General features: G+C 36.6%; 1 pseudogene; it reads left to right on the forward strand.

The window, feature by feature from the left end:
- The first annotated feature begins 52 nt into the window (after nucleotides 1–52).
- LOC128240894 (uncharacterized) lies at nucleotides 53–27,598 on the forward strand (annotated as a pseudogene).

Raw genomic sequence — 27,598 nt, forward strand, 5'->3', positions numbered from 1 at the left:
TCGGTCTTAAATTGAAATTAAAATTGAGTTGTCTCCCCTACTCTATGTCAGTAAAGAACCCATCTCTACATCATCTAGACGCTTGCATAGAACCCACAATTTTATGTATGCCCCGCAGTTAAAGCGCGTGAAGTAATATAGAACACGAAGATCAGAAAATGGCGGCAGTTAACGGGTGTTACATGTGATATAGAAAATTAATAGATCTACAGTACTCAGTAATGATGTATTTCAAGGTAAGTTGAACATTTGTTTGTTTTATGAAACCTTGCGTAGCACAGTTAAAATATGGTGTAGTTCCAAATCACCAACGATTGTCTCACAATCACACATGAAGTCTTATTGATATTGCAAACGGTTTTTAAGTTGTTTTTAGCTATCTTACTTAGACTGTAAACTTGCTTTTAAACTAGTTTTCAAATAATTAATTGTTGTAAATAATACGTGTATTCAGCTGTTCAGTTATTATGCAGAGGGAAAATTAAATAATCTCTTTCGATTAGTGGCTATTATTTGCCAGAGTGGCAGAGAGGCAGGGTGATTAACATTTTACATTACATTTACATACAGTTTGAAGCATCATAGATCCAATAAAGGTATCCAGTGGGAATGTTGAACAATTATTATAAACTGTTTGAAACTTAGGGCTTTCAGAAGTAGCCGGTAGCCGGCAGAAATCTGCCGTCTAAAACCTCATGAGGTGCCGCCTACTAGGAACTGTTTCCAAAAAAAATCACGGAAGCAATAAAAATGGTACCATAGACTAACAAAGATTCATTGATATTGTCGTAATATGACAATAGGTGCTACCTAAATCGGGGAAAGCCTCACCTACTTTACATTTAGTTTTAATTGTTGTTTAAACGACATGGTAAACTAACCTTACGACCCCGGGCCCCGGTTTCACGAACATTCTTAAGTCCATTATTGTTCTTAACTCCATAACAGTCTAACTTACAAGTTACAGGCTTAAATTAACTGCCTTTATTTGTGTTGCGTTTCACGAAAAATAACAGGCTTAATAACAGTCTTAGTAAAATTCTTAAATCTCTTTTTTTAAGACAGCTATACCCCTGTCTTAACTATGATTAGCAGTCTTAAATATGGCCGATTAAGATATAAGAATTTAGCGTCTGTGATATTTTGTGCCCAAAGTACGACAAATATATTTTAAACACTATTTTTGTGTATTCACAACAAAACAGAAATTTATAGGTTTAATGTCCAGTCAGAATAGAAAAATACTAATAGATGTAGGTAAATATCTCTCAAAATCCGAAATTCAATTTAATTCTTCCAGGCAAATAACACTAATCACTGTATCTTAATGTATTGTTGTTTACATGTTGGCTTTACGTATTGTAAATGCATTATGCTAATAAAGAATATGTTATGTTAAGTTATGTATTGCAGTCAGTTGCAGACTCTCTAGAAACGAAGACGAATCGGCATATTCCCCTCCCACCTCTTCTGTCATCATGAGAGAGAGAGAGGGAGAGAGGGAGAGAGAGAGAGAGAGAGAGAGAGAGTTTGGTCATACTTGATTACCAGTTTTAAGTCAATGTGAAAATTATATTACTTACGAGAGAGAGCAAGAGAGAGAGAGAGACCCAGAGATAGAGAGACCCAGAGATAGAGAGACCCATAGATAGAGAAAGAGAGAGACACAGAGAAGGTGAGAGAGAGAGAGAGAGAGAGAGAGAGAGAGAGAGAGAGAGAGAGAGAGAGAGAGAGAGAGAGAGAGACCCAATCATATATATCAGATTTCTGCCGACACAAGTTTACGTGTATTATCATTAAATCATTATATTTAATTGTATAAACAAACAATTAACAACCGCTTTCTTTTACAATCGACAATTGCGCAGGCCTATTTTTCACATAGAAAGATGATCCTGTTAAGCTCAGATATTTGGACTAATACTTTTGTTACATTTTCAAAAAAAATCATTTTTTATCATATTTTATTTAAAAGTATGAGTTTTAAATAAAAATATGTAAAATAATGATACTCACAATTTTTCAAAAATCATTTTGTTTTTTACATATTTTTATTGCAATATATGAATTACATTCATATTTTTAAATAAAAAATTGTTAAAAAATGATTTTTGAAAATGTGTGAGTTACAATAGTATTGCACCGAACCCTCGATTGTTTATGATAGTGCTACGATAATATTTAAAGCATAGAAAAATAAAACGGACCATAAGTTGTTTCCTGAGCTGACGTATCGTGAAGCTATTTATAGGCACATGCTTGGGCTACACGTCATATATACGTCATTCATGTAAGCTGCTACTTCATGCTGATTTTTTGGTATTTATCGTTGAAGTCTGTCGTATGCGTCTTTGTATAGAAAATTGACGATTGTTTTTTAATACATGAGCAATAGGACTGTGATAGGGAATATGCTATTCAAGTTAGGATACGGATATGGAACACTGATGTTACATGCAGATTGCTCTATCAGTGAACAGGGTCTACAAACTAGTAAAGTAGATCTGTTACCGATCAGAAACCTGCAATGTTGACACTTCAGTCTTCAAAACGAATAATTTGACATGGAATGAAGCTGACTTGAAGTTGTGCACACTGTTTTGTAATTAATGGTATGATAACAGAATGGGAAGCATTGCTAAATGAAAATCAAGACTGAACAGTAAGTAACGTTATACAAGTATGTAACAACTCATTTTACATGTATTCGTTCACATAAATTGCATTTGTAAGGGCTGACGGGCTGTTCTTTGTGTTTGACAAATGCCCGCTAAACAACTTAAACTCGCTTTCAAATGAAGAGTGGCTTAGAAACTCTTAGATTAAGAACGCTATTCGTTCTTAGCTTAGCAAATACTTCAGAATGTAAGTGAAATGCAAAAATCTTTAAATTCTTAGTTAAGAATTTAAACAGTCTAGGACTACTGGTAATTCTTAGTTTAAGAACTTATTTAAGAATGTTCTTGAAACGTGTTATTGCATATTTGATCCGCACTTTACCCTTGTCCTGTTCTGCCCATGTTTCAAGATGGCGGCCTCCATGATATGTCTGAAAAAGTTTCGGGTTCATCGGTATATGGAAACAATATTTTTTTTGTATTTTTTCTATTTTAGTTTCGTGTGTAACCTAAATGCGGTGAAAGCCCTACGGCTTTCCCCGTATCAATGTACAGTGAAGAGACTCAAATAAACAAACTCTTAACTCTACTGAATATTTGTCATAATTGCCTGAAATTTTCAATCCTATCAAGTGACATTCGACATGAAATCTGAGTTCTGACACTACTATGAAATGAAAAGTCACAAAATGGCCGAATTCAAGTCTTGAAAAGTAACAGAAATAAGCAATTAAGACAATTTAGTCTTATTAAATGCTATAAAACTTAAAGCAACTATCCCAGTCTTGGTTGAAATGAACATTTTAAAATAAAGTTTTATTGTGTTTGTTTAATTATTTTCATTACGCTTTAATAGAAATAACAGTGTTTTTTTCGCGGTCAACTCATAAAAAGTTCGACTGCAGATCATCAGCTTTTCTAGATCCTCATATAAATAGCATAATGTTTTAATTTTTTTCCAAGAATGTTATTGTATAACATTTGCTTCGTAACAAGTCATATCACATCTATGACCTTTGCGGTCAATATGTTAGAGTTATTTAAGTCTTTTTGAAATCAACTAGATTTGTAATGATGTTGAATAACAACTTTCAAAATATTAATTCAATAATAATAAAAGTTCATATTTATTTATCAGTTATATAAACTGATATTAAATGTTATAATATGCAAATGCGGCATAAGATGCACCGATGAGAAAAAGTATTTGTTTATTGTTATGGATTAATCATGTGTAAATGGAAGTAAATAAAAAGAAGCAAAAATACACGGAAGTTAAGCACTTAGCACTTTCAATTTGAATTTGTTATCGACCGTCTACTCTAAAGAAAATTGTTTTCTGATAAAAAAAACATGCCGTGTGCCCGGAGGCTGTGAACAGCATAGTGTCGGTAGCGTTTTATTCTACGTGGTAAGACTATTGGGACCATTGTGTATTCAAGGATGATCATTCTAAAATATTCATTATTAAAATAAATATGGACATGTTTTACGCATGAAACAATAATAAGCAGAAATACATTTAAATGCATGGAAGTAAGATTTAGATCGTTTGAGAATATGTCTGGTTCTCCGAACCTAGCCTTTGGTGCGACAATGTAATATCAAAAGCGCCCGCTTTATAAAACAATCAGCATTCCAAACTATCTTTAAATTAATTAACTTTCAAATTATAAAAATACGCGTTTGTTTATTAAGCGTGATATCTCTTAAATCAACACACCACTAGTAAACCCATGTTGTGTACATTAAATAAAGGGATTTACATGGTGGCATTTAAGTGAATACGAAAAAATGTCAAAAAATGACCATAAGGGCAACAATCGCACGACACGCCTCATATCTAGTATTTAATCATGCGGGTTTTTATTTTAATAAACAAAATTTAACAATTTTTAATTGCCAATAAATAAAGAAACCATAAGTCAAACAATTTAATAAATGATTAAAATACTTAATGTAATGTTTCATGTTATGTAACGTGCTCACGGTGAGCGTTTGTGATGGCCCATTGTCCGTCGTTCATCGTCCGTCCGTGGCCAAAGGACAGGGTACGGTTTGGGCCGATTTTGGGCCCATCGTCTGTTTTTTTTTTGAGGTTTTTATATCAAAAGTGAGTCCATTAATGCCTTGTGACGAAAATAATAACATTCCCTTGTAAAATTAGCCGTTATTTTGTAAAACCGCATAAAAAAAGTCATGCGTAAAATTGCTACTGACGTTAGATTTAGGAGTGCGACGTTGCCGGCAAAAAACATTTTAATGTTAAAAAAGCTGTTGCGATTAATATTAGAGATTCCGGCAAGTCACATCCGATCCCGGGTTATAGAATCCCCTCTATTCTCTGTTCCCCAGACGCTTTAACAAAGTTAATGTACATACAAAACGATCCATTACATAATGTAACTTGAAACCTGGATCACTTAGTAAGCGCAAAATACATACAATCATTGCGAGCTGTACTGTATTTACATGCGTGCAAAATCTCGGGCAATTTTAACAGTTGTAAACAGTCGTGGAAATGGTGCAATTTTAACGGTTAGTTCAGTTACTTAAGCCTTTTAACATGTACACAAATTTTCACTCCTGTGCCAAATTTATTGAGGTGTATATTTTTTATGACTTTCTATAATTTTCTACTTTAGGCAACTGTGTATTTTAACATGTTCAATTTATGATACAACTACATACCGTGATCTGCGGGGTGCCCGTCGTTTTCAGACCTTTCTTGTGAGGCCTATATTTAATATGGGGTCTATATAAGAACATAAAATTAAATATATATATAATGCTGCTTTGTTGGGTCTTTGTAATTATGGGGTCTTTGTAAGCAAACAGGAAGTGGTTTGACAGCCATTGTGAATTCAGCATGGATTCTGCAATATTTCAGAATGTGCATCTTATTATCTTAAGTTTTGTGTTGTTGACACTTATTGCTATTGGTTTATTAATATTATGTGTATACATGAGATGTTATGCTTTATTTTTGAGATGGAATAATGATCTTCAGTAAAGTGCAGTTTCTTTAGTGTGTATGTGGTAAGGAGTATGTTTTCATTAGAGAGGTCCAGTTATTTGCTAGGTTAGATTAGGTGTGCACACAATTTTTATCCTTCATCTGTGGTCATCAAGTGATGCAAACATCTTCTTAACCTATATAAACCTCACAAGTTCAAACAGTTGTATATAAGTTTTATTGGGTATATAAAATACATTCTGTATTTTCATGTTTTATGGGGTATATATCATTACATATTTCACAGAGTGATTGTTAAAAAGGATCATATTGGCAGTGTATATAAATGTACATTGCATATGTTACTAAATACGGCACACTGTAGCTGTTTATTAACCTCTAAATAATTACGGGTTTCAGGAAGTTCCGCCATTTTGAAAATGGATGATTGCAATGTAGGCATGTGCTTAAGAAGAAGTTTTTGAAAGAAATAGTGAAATCACGAAATTGTGAAATCACGAAATCGTGAAGTTTTGGAGTGAAATCACGAAATCGTGAAATAGTGAAGTTTTGTAGAGAAAATTCTCTCCAAAACTTTACAACTTCATGATTCATGATTTCACAATTTCACTTCAAAATTTCGTAATTTCTCGATTTCATTCATTCGTGATTTAGCTATTTCTTTTCAGAATTTCATGATTTCACAATTTCACGATTCTTCCTCGTTTTGAAATCGTGAAATCATGAAGTTGAAATGTCACCATCGGTCTTTCATATGTTACCCCTGTCCATCCATAACACGGTTTATTAATGAAATTTATTTTCAGTCAATTAAAACAACTGCAAATTTTTTTTTATTATTAACCGTCATACCATATTAAAGCTTGTAGTAGGTCCGAAAGTGTATAGAAATAAGGTCCGATAGTGTATAGAAATGGCATTCATTTTAGCGGGGTACTCTATATATCCCGTACCTTTATAGAACCTCGCAGCAAGGGCTAATATTGAAATTGAGGACCCATAACTTACCACATATCTTAGTATACATAGACAACCCAGATTATGGCTTGATACAGATACCCCGTTTCTGACGATATTTCTGTTTATATATATTATATATGTATATAGTTGGTTAGTCAGAAGACTGCTTGTGGAAAAAACATTATTTAATATATTCAGGAAATGAGACCAAGAAGAAAGAAACAGGAGAATGTGGCAGCAGACTGCATTGATTCAGGGGAGGACCTCAAAGATTTTGTTATTGAACATATACCACCAAAAGGTATTAAATTTTGATTTATGTTATCAATAAACTGGAACATATTTTAGACAAAACAAACTGTGTACATGTATATACATTGGCCACCATACATCTCTAGACAGGCCAAAAATCTTAACTATAATACATAGAAGACATGTCCTCTCAGGGATCGAATTTAACGGTCGCTAACTCGCAAAATGCGAGTAAGAATCGAAAAATGCGAGTAGAAAATCCTGGCACTCGAATATTTTAACGACCGCGAATAAAATCGTCGAATTCGCTTAAACTCTCCTTTGCGCTTTAAAAACTTCTTTCCGCAAGTTTACTGCATAATAGATAATCACGTGACCCGGTATATGGACGCTTGTCGCTGCGTACAAATGTTACTATCGGATATTTAAGTAAGCGCCTCGAAGATAATCATGTGACCGTGTATGGATGCTTGTCGCTATACTCAAATGTTATTATCGGGTATTTAAGCAAGCGCCTAGGAGATAACTGTTTTCGTCTGGTTTGTGATTCGCAACTGCCAAAAAAGAAGAGAAAATTAACCACGTTTTGTTACGCGAAAAGGCCTGGAAAGGTGAAAAGGCTGACAGCGACGCGGGGATAGACCGAGAAGCCCCCCAATAAAACCAAACCTAGCGAAAAGTCATGAATTGTCGGTACTTTGTCGCAAACCAAAAATTCTCGTTCCGATTAAGGCATCTGTCAGAACCGTCAAAAATAGGAAACTGAGTTGAACACCAAACTTTTGTATGCAACAACAGAGAATAATGGCAATGTTGAATTCAAAGTGTAGTGTGATGTTTGTAAAGAATTCGTCCGCGATAAAACATCAACTGTAGGCATTTCAGTATTTTATTTTTTATTTACTAAGCAACAGTTCGCACCCAGCCCATATTACTTGCTAGATCCTCCATGCTTTGGTCACGTGTGCAACATACATTACCATCGACAAATGTCAGTGTACATATATATTTTCAAGAGAAAAAATCTATTATGTGGAGGATTCGAGCCTATGAACCCCTACTTGCAAGTCTGGTCCTCTACCCAACTTGACTTACCAGGCACTTGGCTACTCAGTCGCATTGAATGGCTTAGAATAATGACTGTTACACTCCTCCCCACTTTACATTTTGAAAGTATAAACTTTGGTGGGGAGGAGTGTAGTCACTTACTACTAATGATTCAAGGCTTTTGAGTAACCAGGAGCTCAGTTAGCCCAGCTGGGTATATGATTTATTTATGTAAGAATTAAAAACAAAATGTAAACGTTTATAGTTTATTCTTATCTCAGTGCACTTGATAAACAATGAACATAATGCTACAACAAAACTACTTGTTTATTTGGCAACTAACATGAAGTAAAACAGCCTTTAAATAAGTGCTAGTGGAACCCACCATTTTGCTAGTTGAAAAAATGGCACTAGCAAAAACTTGCTAGTGGCAAAAAAAGTTAAATTCGATCCCTGCCTCTTCAAACTCATACATTTTCTATTTTGGCTGTTCAGACACTTGAAAATTTTTATCCAGAGAGTGTAGACAGAGAAATTAAAGTAAATTAAACTAAAGGGCTCTCACTACACTTGCAAATCAGGGAGAAGTTTTGTCAGATCATATAAGCAATGTTGAAACAAAATTGTAAAATATTTTAGCGACCAATCGTGTGTTAATACAAAATGGCGGCCAGTGTAAACATCCGAGTATTTCCGTTCTCGCAAAGTCTCGTTCTGCCTTGTGAAGTTTTACGATATTTGTTCTATTTCTATATAGAAGTTGCGTATCCTTATAGTTTATAGGTCTTTGGTCAAAGTAAGTACCAAACTGAGTGTCAAAAAGTAAGTCAAGTTGTAGTAAAACCATGTGTAATATTTGCCTTTGAATTTGATTAAACTAGAGCAGTGTTCTTGGGTAAGTGATGTAGGGCTTTTATGGCCCTCTTGTTTAAATAATTGTTTTTGTTTTTGTTTTGCTTGATAGGTCTTGGTGTTAGAACAACAATAAATAGAACAAAAGGAGATTTCTTAATGATTTATCCCGGCGAACTGATAACAGAAAGAGAAGGGGAAGAACGTGAAGAACGTGAACCATCCGTGTTTAGATACTTCTTCCAATATAAAAGGAAAGGGTGGTGGTAAGTATGTTAGAAGTTGTAATAAAAATAACTTTTAAAGTTGAATAGCGCAATATTCTGAACAAAAAAAGAAATTTTAAAAAAATATTCTACCAGTTAATATCTGCTAGAAAGTGATTGAGCTGATGATTGAAGTCTATTTTTTCCACAACATTTTGACCACTAGCATAATAATCTCCCAAAGGTGCCAATTTGAGCACAGGTGATTGGAAGAATTCTTATTTTTAAAACATTTTTCATTTATATAGTATGGATGCTACTAGTGAATTAGATGTTGGGCCTCGGCTAGGTCGTCTGGTGAACCACGGTGGTAAAGGTAAAAATTGTGTTATGAAAACCCTGGAGTTCAACAAAAGGCCATATCTTTGCTTGTTTGCTGCTAAAGATATTCCACAAGGTGAAGAGTTACTGTATGATTACGGCATTAAGGATTTGCCTTGGGAGGTATGTATACTCAGAGCTTGTTACTCTTTTTTTCTCTTCTGAAGATGGAAGGATATATAGAAATGACCCACGATCTGAGATTCAGGCTCATACAACAGACCCACATTGAGAAAGTAGGCTCAGTTTGTTTCATTGTTTCATTTCTGTCGTTTCTAAGAAGCAAATTGAACACTTCTTTTTGTTTTATGCCATTTGTTTTCATAAACATTTATGATTTGAAATCTATTTACTGGACAGAAATTACTATTTATTTACAAAGTAAACATATCATTGTGCCCCACATAGTTCTATTACACAATAGAACACAAAATGTCATTTTTTTAGCTCAATTATTCGAAGAATAAGGAGAGCTATACTAGTCACCCGAGCGTCGGCGTCCACGTCGGCGTAACCACTTATGTTAAAGTTTGCATACCAAGTACCACCTCAGATGTTTTCAAAGTCCATTGACATATGGCTTTAAAGGGAGATGTGTAGGATTGATAAATGGAACAGATTTGTGAAAAGGGTCAGTTGAATATCATTATTTGAAGCTCAAATATTGATTTACACCCGAAATATTTCAAACCAATATTTTATCAAAAAAAGATATATAAATGGTGTTTTCTATCCTATGCGACGCGCATAGGTTAGCTATTTTTGTATTTCCCACGTAAAGCCGTGGTGGTTTTTGGATTGTCATCTGATCACTTCACCCAAAATACGCATTCGGTGTACCTTGCTGACTATCGACGTCGCCATTTGTTTCAAAATGCCTGGGCCACCATGAATAGTAAGCTCAGCGATGAGCTAAATATAGAATGATCGCTAAATGTAGAATGTATTTTTGTATAGGGATTTCTTCAGCGGATTGTTTTCAGGTCCGGTAAAATTAATCGAAAACTTCCTCCTGGAGGGTTTGAAGTGTAGAGTTTAGTGAAAAGTACACATAAGTGTTACAAAAATCGATCTGTTCATGATTTTACAGAGAAAACCTGCTTGACCCGGCACATCTCCCTTTAAGCACAACTACATGAAATATGATTGTTGGAAACTACCTAGCATCCGCCTTTAGAACTGGCTAATAAATTTTTTATAAATTTACAGAGAAAAGCTGACACAGGTAAACACAGTTCATGCTGTTGAATGCATTGTTGCATGGTTTAAATCTTAGACAAAAAATGAAATATCCCATAATGTTGTAGGTATTGAGGTATGATAATTTCCTGCTGTATATTTACGCTGCTTAAAGTAGGCACAAAATCAATATACCATTAAATAAAATCTCAAGATTAAGTTAAAGGTGATATTTTGCATATTTTCAATTATAGCTACATCATTGTTCTATATTCTAATTATCCTGTTCGGTTTTATTGAAAAAAAAATCATTGAATTTTGTTATGTTTCAAAAACGAGATGAGATGAAACCATGCAATAGTGTCTGTGAGTTTATTTTCAGTTCATGTTGAAAAATTTTATTTATCCCCCCGCCAAAGGCAAGGGGTATATTAGAAATGCCCTTCGTCCGCCCGTCCAAAACAATTTTATCCGGAGCATAACTCCAACAAAGTGCTCAGGGTGAGCTATTGTGACCGGCCTTTGTCCGTCGTCCGTTGTGCATCAAATTTTTTACTTAAACATCTCCTCTGAAACTGCTCATTGGATTTTGACCAAACTTCACAGGAATGGTCCCTATGTGGTACCCTACCAAAGTTGTTCAGATAGTTCTGATTGGTTGCATAAATAGGTCACAGGGTCAAAAAATAGGTTTTCAAAATGCAATTTTCAAAAATCTGCTTGTCTAAAACTACAAGGCCCAGAGCTTTGATATTTGGTTTATAGCATCATCTAGAGGTCCTCTACCAAGATTGTTCAAATTATGCCCCTGGGGATAAAATTGACCCCGCCCTGGGGGTCACAATTTTACATTGAATTATATAAGGGAAACTTCAAACGAAAGTCTTCTTCTCTTGACCGCTAATAGGAATTTGTCCAAACTCAAAAAGAATGATCCCTGGGTGGTCCCCTAGCAGAATTGTTCAAATGGTTCTGACTGGTTGCATAAGTAGGTCACGGGGTCAAAGATTAGGTTTTCAAAATGCAATTTTCAAAAATCTTCTTGTCTGAAACTACAAGTCCCAGAGCTTTCATATTAATTTGATGTATAACATCATCTAGAGGTCCTCTACCAATATTTGGTGGACAACATTAGTGGTCCTCTGTAAATGGCTCCACTGTGACCTTTGACCTTTTCCTAAGGTGAGCGACCCAGGGCCCTTTGGGCCCTATTGTTAATATTTATGTGGATACATTGCAGTGCTCATGCTGTCTGTTGACATTGTCACCATTTGCGATAATTTTATAAAAAAAATATTTAAGAATTGGTGGCCGCTACTGACAATCTGGAGAACATGCTGGAGGCCCAGACTACAGACAATCTGAAGAACATGCTGGAGGCCCAGACTACAGACAATCTGGACAACACGCTGGAGGCCCAGACTACAGATAATTTGGAGAACATGCTGGAGGCCCAGACTACAGATAATCTGGAGAACATGCAGGAGGCCCAGACTACAGACAAACTGGACAACACGCTGGAGGCCCAGACTACAGACAATCTGGAGAACATGCTGGAGGCCCAGACTACAGACAATCTGGAGAACATGCTGGAGGCCCAGACTACAGACAATCTGGAGAACATGCAGGAGGCCCAGACTACAGATAATCTGGACGAAATGCTGGAGGCCCAGACTACAGATAATCTGGAGAACATGCAGGAGGCCCAGACTACAGACAATCTGGACAACACACTGGAGGCCCAGACTACAGACAATCTGGAGAACATGCTGGAGGCAGAGACTACAGACAATCTGGAGAACATGCAGGAGGCCCAGACTACAGATAATCTGGACGAAATGCTGGAGGCCCAGACTACAGATAATCTGGAGAACATGCTGGAGGCCCAGACTACAGACAATCTGGAGAACATGCTGGAGGCCCAGACTACAGATAATCTGGAGAACATGCTGGAGACCCAGACTACAGATAATCTGGAGAACATGCTGGATGCCCAGACTACAGACAATCTGGAGAACATGCTGGAGGCCCAGACTACAGACAATCTGGAGAACATGCAGGAGGCCCAGACTACAGATAATCTGGAGAACCCGCTGGAGACCCAGACTACATATAATCTGGAGAACATGCTGGAGGCCCAGACTACAGACAATCTGGAGAACATGCTGGAGGCCCAGACTACAGACAATCTGGAGAACATGCTGGAGGCCCAGACTACAGACAATCTGGAGAACATGCGGGAGGCCCAGACTACAGACAATCTAGAGAACATGCGGGAGGCCCAGACTACAGACAATCTGGAGAACATGCTGGAGACCCAGACTACAGACAATCTGGACGAAATGCTGGAGGTCCAGACTAAAGACAATCTGGAGAACACGCTGGAGGCTCAGACTACAGACAATCTGGAGAACATACTGGAGGCCCAGACTACAGACAATCTGGACGAAATGCTGGAGGCCCAGACTACAGATAATCTGGAGAACATGCTGGAGGCCCAGACTACAGATAATCTGGGCAACATGCTGGAGGCCCAGACTACAGATAATCTGGGCAACATGCTGGAGGCCCAGACTTCAAACAATCTGGAGAACATGCTGAAGACACAGATTATGAATGAGGAGCAGGTACACCCCAGCAAGATACAGGACCAGATCTCCGGTAATAATGTAAGTGTGCAGTTAAGTTAGCCGTGTACTGCAAAAAATACCTTCTAAAATATATAAACAGCATTGTCATAGGTCTACATACATATATAGGCTCAGGGATCATTTTGAGGCGCGATTTCCGCGATATCTTGCACAAAAATGACAGATCTCGCACACAAATTGACTTAATGAGAGAAAATCTCGCACTCAAATCTGCAGCAGTAAAAATTGTAGATTCGCGTCCGAAAAGCAATCGCACCAAGTCATAGACTGATTCAGCAAGACAAGCAACGCTCCTGAAATGTTTCCATTTAACGAACGACTATCGTGTATCGCTTATTCTGGTTTCGGTTGTAGCTTTCCGGAAATGACAAAGAAATGCGTGCGCACATCACCCACCTTTGCAGATCATTGACTTGAAGCGTGCTTGTAACAACGTCGTTCATTGATCAAGAGAGGCTATTTATGTCAACTTCCGGTTGAGGAATACCCTGTCACGTGACTGTGTATTGCGCAACCAAACATCAGGGAATTCCCTTATTTTTAATTATGATGTACACAATCACTTGACGGTGATACCGAAAATAAAGTCGATAAATACACGCAGACGATGGGTTCAACCAAAATATTAGATAGCATGATACAGAACGGTAACATTCGTTTGATTGACTATTTAAGTGATAGGAATACCTATATTGATGATGGTTAGGTTGAATCATGCACACATTTATTTGACACAAGGTCAAGTCTTTATTTGATTATGTTTCTTATTGATAGTGAGTTTTCTTATCATATTCATAGTGCCTGCGAAGCTACATGAAGTCTAATTTTGTAAATATGTGTGTGTAGTACTGTAATTTGCAACAGTTTATGTACAACATCGTGATTATTTTCACACATTTTAATTCATTAATCAAATTGTGTGTTCATTATCTGTCTGTATGCGACTTTGTCAGACGACACCTTCTGATATATGGTAAAGATGAGTAAATTGTTTCCCCGAAAAAAACTTTACCACTCACTTTTTTTCTCCAATACAACAAGCCCAACGTCTTCCCCAAAATCAGCTTATTAACAAACTGTTCTTTTACTTATATAGAATATATTCAAATAATGAAATTGTATGGTTTTCATAAAATCTCTCATCAACATTTAAAATCTCTCACCAAAATTTGACAAATGAGAGAAATACTCTCACTGAAAACTTGGGCCAAAATGGTCCCTGTAGGCTACTTAAATTATTCATTAGCCTGGCCCTGATGAGCTTGTATACAACATGTATTTCATTATTATGCATGCTGATCAGGACGAAAATATCAGAAAGCATTTGCATTTGGTGCTGTTGTCAAGATTAAAGCAAGTACATGTAATACAAATTGTTATTAATGTACATATATAGGAGGTCAACTCCTATTAAATGAATAAAAAGAGCTTATTAGTCACTTTTTAAACACAGTTTTATTGCCAAATATTCAACTTAATGCATGTGCGCGTGTGTGTTGGAACTTTTGTGGCCATCATAAAAAAAAACTGTTATTTACGTTGTAATTTCCATTATATTATTTATTCTTAAATTTTTGTCGAAAGCTTGTTGACAGCTTGCATTTGTACAAGTGTATTTATTTAATTCAATCTGACAGAGTAAGTGTAAGATCTAAATGAACAAATCACAGATAAATATGCAGTTTTGCCCATTTTAGGCCCTGATGAAGGAGATGGCTGTGTGACTTACCAGCCTTAAGTCTATACAGACAGCTGCAGAGGAGCTGATCAAACAAGCCACTGATTTGCAGGATGGTGATGCGAAAGGTTGGTGCCAGGTTTTTAACTTGTGATACAGTGTTGCAAATGTAGCTAGACATGAGGATAGAGACAGGGAGTTTCTACATGTGTACTTGTATAACCTGCAATCTATAACTAATCAATCAGAAATATCTGCAAATTGATATGGTCTATGTCACGCATCAAAACTAACATTGTGGACGATGAGATCAAGGTGGATCATGATCAGTTTGTGCATCTACATTGTTGGGTCAGAGTCCACATTTGTCACTATTAGGTCATTGATGCCTATCAGATGTCTAATGAAGCATTTCAGAGACTTCCAGAGAATGGTGTGGGCCCTTATAAGTAACCAGACTGTATGGATGCACAGGCTGATCTTGGTCAACACTAGTCGCTGAAGCAATGTTGGTTTTATCAAAACTTGCCTTATATAAATATGAAGCCAACAGGTTGCCCTTATCACATTGCACATCACAATTATTGGACTAATGCTTATTGCAGCTATTCCTCATGGCACCAACAAGTTCTGGGATGAACTACAACAGTTGACACATACGCTGAAGCACATGTTTGACAGGCTTGGCAATCAGGAGCCCGCGGTGGAGCCCAGCCTCATCCGGGAACAGCAGGAAACACTAGAGGTGAGTGTCCAGTGCTGGCACTGTAGACTCATATATTTTTGTGTTGGTTTAATTTACATGCTCCGACAATTGCACACATTTAAAACCAGAGCTAACATTTAACCTGCGCTTTGTATTTTTATGTGGTAAAGGTAAGTGTCTGTGTATGCATGCGTCCTGTAAAAGTTTGTCCAGAGCATATCTACAAAAATATTAACATGATTCAAGTCAAACTTGGAGTATAGTTAGTTGGTAATTAGAAGGTGACCACCTGGCCTTTCATGTTTCAGTAAAATGATCCTTTGGCAGGGGAAATGGGTGTTTGTGACCTTTTTATCAGCCTTTCATGAAATGTTTTTAGTCCATGTGAAACTGTCTTAGCCATTGTCACGAAAATTTGATCCATGTGAAAATAAATGATTCCACAGTATGAGACATGATTTAGGAAAAGAGGCATTCAGACATCTGAGCCATGTAGTTGATTGTTTTCATACTCCTCCATAATGATGTACAAACCTTTCTGATGATAAGAGAACAGCATTGTCCCGATTGACTGTTCGTAGGCTAATTTTGACCAATGCTGAATCTCCCTTTTGCTAAATACTGTTCCATATGAGGCCTATAGCCAGAGAACATTTGGATCTACACTAGTACATATCTCATATTTGGTAAGGAGGTTGTTTGTGACTAGCAGATGGCCCCTATTGATTTAGAGGCTAGTAGGTCAAAGCTCAAGGTCACACTGACCTTTACTTTTAAACCTTGTTCGACTAATAACTTGAAAAAGCTAGGTCCTACAGTCCCAATATTAGGTAGGGAGGATGGTCATGACCATTAGATGACTCCTGTTGATTTCGAGGCTAGTAGGTCAAAGCTCAAGGTCACAGTGACCTTTACTATAAAACCTTTTCTGACATAGCTAGAAAACACTTAGCCCTACAGTTAATAATTATATTTGACAGTGAGTTTGGTCATGCAGATGATCTATTTAGTTTGAGGTCACAGTGACCAAAAAAGGTTTTGGTGATCCCAAATTGGCAGCTTAAACTCAGTGTAATGTGACTAATTTGTTGATGCTAGCATAGCATATATATTTTACAAATATTTCTTGTTAGGCCCAATGGTGATATCTTTAGGGCTTTGCCACCATTATAGAGCCAGGCAAGTCTGTGCATCTGGCCAGGATCCACATTGATGACAGACTCAACATATCAGAATTTCCAGTGTCAATTTTAGGAGTGAAATCCCTAAAACTAGTAATGGGCTGTTGCAAAATTAAATTGGACTTGCCTATTTTCAATATATTTAGAAGGTAAAGTGTTATTGCATCAGTCCATGGTGTTTTACAGGAATTAGCATTACAGAACTCAAATGTGAACCCTCTGAACCAGCCAGTAGATCCCACTAGTGAACTAATGCAGATAGAAGGCGACCTTTTGCTGGGGCAGCCCAATGCCACCAACCCCCATGACAGACAGAGCAGGACGAACTATGGACTCGGTATGATACTGACTTCAGTTTAATTTTCTCAAGTACCATAAAGAGTTCACTTTCATGAGTTGATATGTTACATGCAAGACCCAGGTCCTTAGTGTCAAGGTCAAAGTCATACTTAGAGGCCAAAGCTAAAAATAGGGTATATTTTTCATGTCCGGTCAATAACTTTGTCTTCCCTTGATGGATTTTGAAATAACTTTTAAAAATTAATACCATCACGAGACAGTGTGTAACGTACGAACAGGTCCGAGCTCTACAGTAAGGGTTACACTTAGAGGTCAAAAGTAAAAAATGATTTGTTTATGGGTCTGGTCCATACCTTGTCATTTCTTCATGAACTTTAAAAACATTTTTTTTAGTTAAAATATAAATTATTATCTTTGTTTGTCCAGATGTTGAGATGGGTGACCAGTGATAGTGTTGCTAACATGTGCTCCTTCAGCAGGAACTTGTGTAGTAACACACCTGCATGAATCTTAGGAAATGCAATTCTGCCTGGATTTATGGTATCGATATAAGTTCATTGATACACCTTAAACATGTACAGTTTATTATTTATATGGCGCTGAGCCTGGTTAGCTTGGTTGATACATTTAAAAAAAAATTGCAGTGTTCTATTGTCATGGACATACATGTATTAAAACACCAACAATGAAAGTAGAGAGAAAGTATACAATCTGCAGTCTTATTGTAAACCTTCAAGAATCAATGCACTAGTATGAAATTTGCCAATATTTGTAAGCTCAGTCAGTAGAGTGTCTGACAGACAGTAGAGTGTCTGACAGACAATCCAGGGGTCAAGAGTTAGAGCCTCAGCCTGTCCACATAATTTGTGTGGGGATTAGTCATGAAAATATTTCTACAGACATTTTCCCCCTACCTCTGATTGAAGTAGGGCAGCTGTCTTCACTGTCATAAATTAAGTATGTGCACATTATACTGGTAACCCGCTTAATAAGACTTAGCTTGTGCAGGAACAGTGTAAGTAGGTGAACTGACTGACATAATATGACTGAAATGCTGTTAATATGGCGAAAAACCCCAAAACAAAACCCAATGAAATTTGACCTTACAAGTGTCTACTGTCTATGCTTGCACCTGGCAATATCTTGCACTAATGCATTTAATTAAACATGTATGATTATGCCAGAGTTTTATATAAAAATCGTAAGTGGGTGTGTTTTTGACCACACTTAAAGCGCATGTGTTAAACAGGGATCACTTTTGACAAATGCCTTTATGAGATTATATCCCATTAGCCTTGAATCAATGAGATTTTGACAAAATGAATGGGATTTTTTCTTTTTACGTCGTGTAACAATGAGATTTTACATCAGCGGACAGCCTTCATTACAATGAAAATAAAGCATCTGTGCATTTGTAAGAACAATTTATCTTTGTAAATAAACAAAACAGTTTTGAGAACGTCATGCATGTCCGACTTCTCTACCCAAATACACAGCAATAAACAAACACATAGTGCATATGTCACCAGAACATGTGTCTCATGGACCTGTTATCTCACAGTTTGATCAGTGTTAGAGAACGCTTATAACTTTAAGCACCATTTTCGAGTCCGAGAACAACTCGTGGACGGTGATTTTCGCACAATATCAAACCTGTTAAAGGTTAGAATATACCAAATGCGAATTAAATATTAAATGACGCAATCGAAACAATCAATTTCGCTTAAAGGTTAGACTATACCAAATGCGGACTGGTAGTAGAACTTGTTATCCACTTTTTTCTCAGTTAATAAAATAAAATATTTTGTTTTGAGCTTGTTTTTTCCCATTTTGAGATATACTGTATCTGTTGGTATCAAATTCAAGCTAATGCAATGTAGAATGAGAAAAATAAAAACAAGCTGAACTCCTATACTCTTAGTGGAGTTTACCTGTTCTTTTACAACACGGTATGGTTTGTGAATGTGTTGTGCACGCCAGCAGAAAATACAGTATGTTATTTCCGGTGACAATATCTTTCTTGGGAGAAACATTTTTTTTTTTCTAACATGCCTTATTCAATGCAGAATGGACATATCTTTTTAGTCATGTATGGCTATGGTACTCAATCGTACCTTGGTCATAGTGTAGTTTGCGCCTAAAGTTCAGGAATTTACTATAGAACAAAGAAGGATTTCATTTGGTAGTGTCTAACCTAAAGCGAGTCGCTGTCGGTAAAAAGGGGGATACCCACAGTTAGGGATTCCAAGTGTCATTTGTAAATGAATAGGCTTCATACGCGGAGAGGGGGTTAATTAAAAATGAACAATAATTATATGGATATGCCACTCGTCCTAAAAGGAAAATGCAAGCGTCTAATGAACCACAGATGATTAAACAAGTTACCGACAAGTCTCCATTGCAGTGAAAAGTCGCAAATTAGGAAAGAGATGCGCGGATGCGATTTTTAATCGCATTTGAGTAAATTTTATGCGATTTTCGTCAAAATAACGCGAGAATATTGCGCAATCGCGCCCAAAAGTGATCCCTGGTTAAATATATGTTTTACCAGTACAATAGCATTATGTTGTGTCCCAAAGTTGTTCAAAGATTACTGGAAATTTTCAGGAAGACAAGTTGCTGTTGTTGATCCTTCGAGGCAATTTTCTGAAAATGAATTGGGATGTGATTACGATGGACTACCATCAGATGATGAGAGTATTGTACTTTCATCTGGTTCAAGCTATGCACCATCGGTACTGTCAGGAGAGGGTATGTGTATTTCACATAAAGATATGATAGGGCTACTACAATTTAAAACAGGGTTTTAAAGCAAGACTTAGCTAATATTTACATTTAAATGATTTAAACTTAGACACAAAGTGCTCATTTGTGGTCAGCAGTCATCTGTCATTTTGATTCAGTGTACATTGTGAGCATTTTGGGGAAGGCTTAGGGAACTTGTGTGAATATACAAAGTTTTAGTCAAGAAGAATTGGAATTTCATCCAAAAAAAGTTTGGGGAATTTTATTTTCTGCTTCTTGGGAACTATGACAACTACATATCAGGATTTGCATGATGTCCTTCGTTTTCAGATCTTTCTAGTGAGACCTATATTAAATATGGGGTCTATATAAGAACCCACAAAATTTGTGCCCCTTAAATGTGTTAACTTTCATACTGGAAGCGAGCTAAAGCTTTTGTGCGCAAACCATTGTAAGATAATTTTGTTAATTCAGACCTTTATCATATATATCAGTATAATATTGTGGACTGGAATTAGGGGAGGCATACATGTATGTTGTTTTAAAAAACAAGCTCTTGTTTATATTTCACACAAACTGTAGATAATGAAGATGACGATGAAGATGACGATTCATCTGTTATAATTCCTGTAACACAAACAAACAAGAGATCTTGGACTGCAATAGGGAGAGTGGCTTCTAGTGAAGATATAGGAGATAATGAGCCACCCAGGAAACAGAGGACTTTACCAGTGTTGGGGCCATCCACATCTAGCGAGTTGTAAGTATTAAACTAGGAGGACTATGCTCATGGTCAGAGTATGTATGTGTGCCTTTTTAAAATTAGCATTGGTAAATTGGCGTTTTCTTAATACAGCTTTCTAGTATAAACATGAAGTATCCCTACAAAATACAGAGGGGATTAGTTTTAGCATTGTCTGTCTTTCTGTCCGTCCTTCCTGTTTTGTGTCTGGAGCACTATCTAAGAAACCGATTTTAAAGATTTTAAATTTTATTTTAGACAAGAAAGATTTGCCTAGGTCAATCACCTGATTGGGCAACCAGGGTTGTCAATTGACCAGTCAATATGAGTATTGACCGGGGCGGCGGTCAATACTGGTTTTATCCGGTCAATACTGGTCGATACTGGTCAATACTGGTCGATTGAAATGACCATCCATTTATCTCCTATCATAGTTTTAGAAAGAAGCTAAAACCCTCTATTTTACTCACCAGTTTGTTAGATGTGTTATGTATTGTGAATTTTGTATAAATGAATGACTTAAATATGAAATAAACTCCAATAAACCAATTATCTGAACATTTTGACCACATAAAAATGTTGATTGACCACCTTATCCTGGCATATTGACCACATAAAATTCCCAATTGACCACCTTACCTGGGCATAAGGACTACTTAGAAATCCCAATTGACCACCTGACTAGGCATATTGACCACATACAAATCTCAATTGACCACCTATCCGGGCATAATGACCACATAAAAATCCCAATTGACCACCTTACCTGGGCATAAGGACTACTTAGAAATCCCAATTGACCACCTGACTAGGCATATTGACCACATAAAAATCTCAATTGACCACCTTATCCGGGCATAATGACCACTTAGAAATCTCAATTGATCACCTGACTAGGCATATTAATCGCATAAAAATCTCAATTGACCACCGTATCTGGGCATAATGACCACCTAGACATCTCAATTGACCACCTGACTAGGCATATTGACCACATAAAAATCTCAATTGACCACCTTATCCGTGCATAATGACCACTAAGAAATCCCAATTGACCACCAGACTATGCATATTGACCATTTAGAAATCTCAATTGACCACCTTATCTTGGCATAATGACCACTTAGTAATCTTAATGAAATGTCAATCGACCACCTTATCCGGGCATATTGACCATATAGAAAACTTAATCAACCACCTAATCCTGGGGTAATGACCTTATGGAAATCTCAATCAACCACTTTATCTGGGTATAATGACCACTTAGAAATCTCAATTGACCACCTTATTTGAGCTTAAATAACCACATTGATATCTCAATCAACCACTTTATCCAGGCATAACAACTACACGTTGAATATTTGAATCTCAATTTACCACTTTAACTGAGCATATTGGCCACATACATTGACTATCATAATTTCAATTGACCACTTTATTAAACCATATTAATTATTAACCGCATGAATTGGCTATCAAAATCTCAATCAACCACCTTATACATATAAGAGAATATTGACCACCACATACACTGGCTATTAAACTTTAAGTCTCAATTTAGTATCTTATCACTTGCATTGGTGAATACAATCTCAATTGTCCACCTTTTATCTTAAAGCATATTAAATGCAAAGTTTGCTAATGAATAGAATCTCATTTGTCCACCATATTGGCCTTAATTTTAAATTTATTTATTTTACCTCATACCAGTATTTACATGATTTTATTTAATATAAAAATAAGGAGTTTCTATACTTTAATAGATCTACATGAAATATACAAGTGTTGATACTAAACACAAAGTGGTTATGATCACTAGTTGAATAACCACAGAATGGATCAAAATATTCATATAAAAAATATATATTTTTTTTTACACAACTTCTTGACTAAAAAGGGTCAGCTGTCTTTAGCCTGCAATAAGATCATCATTAACCCTTTACCTCCTCGACATTATTTTTCTTATGCATGCCTTTATGAACATGAAATAATATATGTTTATGGTATTCAAATTTAAAGATCTTGCCATTCATTAGGATACAGAGTATAAGCAACATATTTACTTTTTGAGAGATTAGACGATACCCATATAATAGAATCTGCTCAATTTGCCAACATTTTCTCAGATTATTATATGGTTAAAGGGTTTACAGGGGCATACATGTGCAATCAACACCTTTATGCTAAATCAGACTAGAGGACTACTACACCAAGATTAGTTGGGGAGGGGATAATTAAGAAATTGAATAATCAACAGGTATCAGGTACCCCAATAAAAATAAGGAGGAGTGGTCACCTTAAAATAAAGGACCAATTATATTAAAGAGGTGCTTACCATGATGAATACTATATTCAGGTAGCCAATCATTTACAAGTAGGTGTGTCATAAAACATGTCAGCTGATTGAACCATGACAGATGTTTAATCCACACCATGTTATTGCAACCTGCTGTGAAGCTGGTAGATTATGATTGATGTTTAATCTCATGCTGAACTAGGATGACAAAAACTGATTCTTTGACAGTATGATTGTTGGCATTTTCAACATTGCTATTGACCACATATAATGGCTATGAAAGTCTCAATCGACCACCTGTTCCGAGCAATTGACCACATACACTGGCTATGAAAGTCTCAATCGACCACCTGTTCCGAGCAATTGACCACATACACTGGCTATGAAAGTCTCAATCGACCACCTGTTCCGAGCAATTGACCACATACACTGGCTATGAAAGTCTCAATCGACCACCTGTTCCGAGCAATTGACCACATACACTGTCTATGAAAGTCTCAATCGACCACCTGTTCCGAGCAATTGACCACATACACTGGCTATGAAAGTCTCAATCGACCACCTGTTCCGAGCAATTGACCACATACACTGGCTATGAAAGTCTCAATCGACCACCTGTTCCGAGCAATTGACCACATACACTGGCTATGAAAATCTCAATTGACCACCTCTTATGAGCAATTGACCACATACACTGGCTATGAAAGTCTCAATCGACCACCTCTTCCGAGCAATTGACCACATGCACTGGCTATGAAAGTCTCAATCGACCACCTCTTCTGAGCAATTGACCACACACACTGTCTATGAAAGTCTCAATTGACCACTTCATCTGGACAATTGACCACATACACTGGCTATGAAAATCTCAATTGACCACCTCTTCCGAGCAATTGACCACATACACTGGTCATGAAAATATCAATTGACCACCTCTTCCAAGCAATTGACCACATACACTGGCTATGAAAATCTCAATTGACCACCTCTTCCGATCAATTGACCACATACACTGGCTATTAAAATCTCAATTGACCACCTATTCCGAGCAATTGACCACATACACTGGCTATGAAAGTCTCAATCGACCACCTCTTCAGAGCAATTGACCACATATACTGGTTATGAAAATCTCAATCGACCACTTCATCTAGACAATTGACCACATACATTAGCTATTTAAATCTCAATAGACCAACTAACCTAGCATATTGATCACATACATTGATTCACTGGCTAATACAATCTCAATCAATCACTTAATTAAGGCCTTTCGACAATATAAACTGGTTATTAAACTCAAGTAACCACTTTATTCAGGTATATTGACCACTTACACCCGCTATTTAAACCTCAATCGACCACCTTATCAAAGTATATTGACCACATGATCAGGTCTTGCAAACTTCAATGGTCCATATATCCAGTAATATATTGATACACAAATGTATTTAACTGCATATTTCATTGTATATCTGATATTTCTACTATGAGTAGTGTATGATTAAAGAAATATGCTGAAAAATGTAAAAAGAAAAGTTAATATTTTCTATCGACCAGTATTGACCAGTATTGACCACTTTGGGAGTATTGACCGGGGTGGTTTTAACCGGTTAAAACCGGGGACGACACATGGTTGCTTGTCTATTTCAGTGATGCTACAAGCAAGAATACTAGTGATGGACATCATGGGAAGACGTGGAAGAAATCTTGCTTTAAAAATGGTAAATGAACACTTAAGGCCTAAAGAAATTTGTTTGTTTGCCCTTATGTCTTTTGCTCTATAAAAAAAGATTTTCTTAAATGTGTGTGTGTGTATGTGTGTGTGTGTGTGTAATACACATATACACCATCAACCCCACAATACACGTATATACCAACAACCCCACAATACACATATACACCATCAACCCCACAATACACGCATACACCATCGACCCCACAATACAGGTATACATCATCAACCCCACAATACATGTATACATTATCAACCCCACAATACACGTATACATCATCATCGCGTGCCTGCGTGCGTGCGTGTGTGCGTGGCATTGACATTTAATATTATTCCTATCAAAGGTTTGCTTAAAATTTAAAAAATGCTGAATTTGAAAAATGTTGGTGGGGGTGGGGGGAGACCTATTTTTTTGTGACAAAAACAAACTTGCTTAGAAAGCAGTTGATTTAAGGCATCAGCCAGATCTTGCATTTATATCAATTTCAGTTTATGTTGAATCCTACAAATCCAATGATGGCAAAAGGAACTATTCTAAAAAGAGCTATTGCTACTATTGCAAGAACTTGTACAAGTCTAAGATGTCAAAACACCTATTCGCTGTCCATGCAGCAGAACCAAGGGTGAGGAAAATCAGTCAAATGGAGGTGAAAAGCAAAAGTAAAAGAGCAGAGCTACAGAAATTAAATAATGAGGGTAACTTCAATCATAATGTTGAGGTAAGCAATATTTAGCAATGACTTTTTAGCTCACCTGAGCACGAAGTGCTCATGGTAAGCTTTTCTGATCCTTGAATGTCATTGTGCTTCATCAATATTTGTTTCAAAGGGCAAAGGACAAAATTTGAAAATCTTCTTTTCTGAAACCAGGAGAGCTAGAGCTTTGATATTTGGGATGTAGCATCATCTAGTGGTCCTCTACAAAGATTGTTCAAATTATGCCCCTGTGGTCAAAAATGGCCCCGTTCCGGGAATCAACAAATCTACATAGAGTTATATAGGGAAAATTCATAAAAAAATCTTGTCAGAAACCATTAAAGTTAGAGCTAAGATATTTGGCATAAAGCATCAACTAAAGTTCCTCTACCAAATTGTTCATATTATGCCCCTGGGATCAATTTTACTCGGGTGAGCAATTAAGGGTCATCTTGGCCCTCTTGTTAGTTATGGTCATTTATTTTTCATCCATGCTCCTTAGCCATACCATACTTGTCACCTACATTCCTCTTATACACGTGTACTGAGAGGCAAAAGAGAGTTTACACTTTTGTTTTGTGAATAATTTTTTTTTTATCTTTTTCCAATTTGGTAAATGATTTTTTGAATGATTTTAAAAGGAAAACTTATGCATGTCAATGTTGGTACTCCGTGTAGCAAAACTCTGCTTTTACTTTTTGTCTTTATGGCAAAACTCACAGATGCACTAAGAGCCGTGTGGGTATGCTTGTAACAACTTCAATAATGACATCATGTCAAACGTTGTTCCTCGCGAAGTCACTGTATTTATTCCATCGATGGTTTGAAATTCATTTCCAGTTTTTATTTTAGGTTGATAATTGTTTTCATTCAAAAGAAATTAATATTTAGGTACACTGTTAACTTTCTTTTGCCTCTCAGTATATGAAATCCTTCATGTACACGACCAAAAGTCCTTAGATCTTTGGCGTGAAGAATCAACTAGACTAAGAGGTTTGTTGCATAAGATTGGCCTATTGAACTTGTTTCTCAGGGCCAACAAAGTTGTATGTATTGGCAGAAATTGAAAACATATGGGCTATTTTCAATATCAGGTACATTATTTTACATGTATGTGGGAAAATAAATGAATGTGACCATGACCTACTTTTCCATCTTTAAGCTTCAAATTCGATCCACAGGTTCCTTTAGCTTGACCATTTGAAGAATAAGAAGGGCTTTAATACTCATCCTGTTGTTATCATTGGTTTTCAGTTAAAGTTAAGTGTGCAAACACTATAATCATGAATATCTAAAGAAAATGTCACTACAGCATATTTTCTTTGGAGATATATGCAGGACTATCATAAACATCTTTATTCTGTTTTAACAGGTTCTTCAGAAAGGAGAGGGGAATTTGATTGTGTACAGGAGACCAGGCGTCCCAGCAAATGCATATGACTATATTCACTGTCGTTTTTGTAAAGGTTTTTACCATCACAAACTTCTATGGTCACATGTCAAAACCTGCAGTTTCAAACCAGATGGGGCTGAAAATGACACTGAGAGAAACTTCATTAGAGAAGCTAGATGTGAAATAGCCCCATTTCTTCAACAACAGGATGAAGATATTGAAATGTTAGATGAAGTTATTGATAAAATGAAAGAAACCAAAGAAAATCCTGGTCTGAAGAAAGTTTGTCAGGAAGATGAGTTAATAAGACAGTTTGGGTTGTATCATCTGGGAAGATTGGGACCACTAGAAGAGCAAAGACTGAAAGACCAAGACAATGTGAGAACAAAAATGAGAAGCTTAGCCAGACTGCTTGTAAGATTAAATGGAGAGGAACTGTTCAGCTATCCTTTAAGCCATTTCATCTGTGCTCAAAAATTTGATTTGGTGGCAAAAACTGTGAAAGAAATGTATCAAGAAATTGGTTCATCACAGCTGGGCTTAAACTTAGGACATTATATAAAACAGGTAAGCCTGCTAAAATCAAGCATGTGCCTTCGCAAACAGAACTGTGGGCGGAAAAAAGAGGCAAACGAGTTCACGGAAATGTTCGATGCCGAGTGGAAGGGAAAGGTTTCATCAGTCGCCAACAGAAGCAAGCGTCTAAAAGCAATGAACAAAAGATGTGAACTTCCTTCTACTGAAGATTTGGTGTCCCTCAAAAAAATTCTTGTGGAAGAAATACAAATAAAATGGAAAACCCAGCACCAACATATCCCGAGTATGTGTACATAACACACTTTCTGATCGCCCGCATAGCACTCTTCAACAAAAGAAGAGTAAATGAGGTCTCTGAGCTGAAAGTGAGTGACTTCCAGAAGCGAATAAGAGGAGATGAATTAGACACAAACACCGAAATCTACAATTCCCTGGCTGTCAGTGAAAAGGCTCTGTTAAAGAGGTAA

This window comes from Mya arenaria, chromosome 7 (assembly GCF_026914265.1).
Source record: "Mya arenaria isolate MELC-2E11 chromosome 7, ASM2691426v1".
NCBI lineage: Eukaryota > Metazoa > Mollusca > Bivalvia > Myida > Myidae > Mya > Mya arenaria.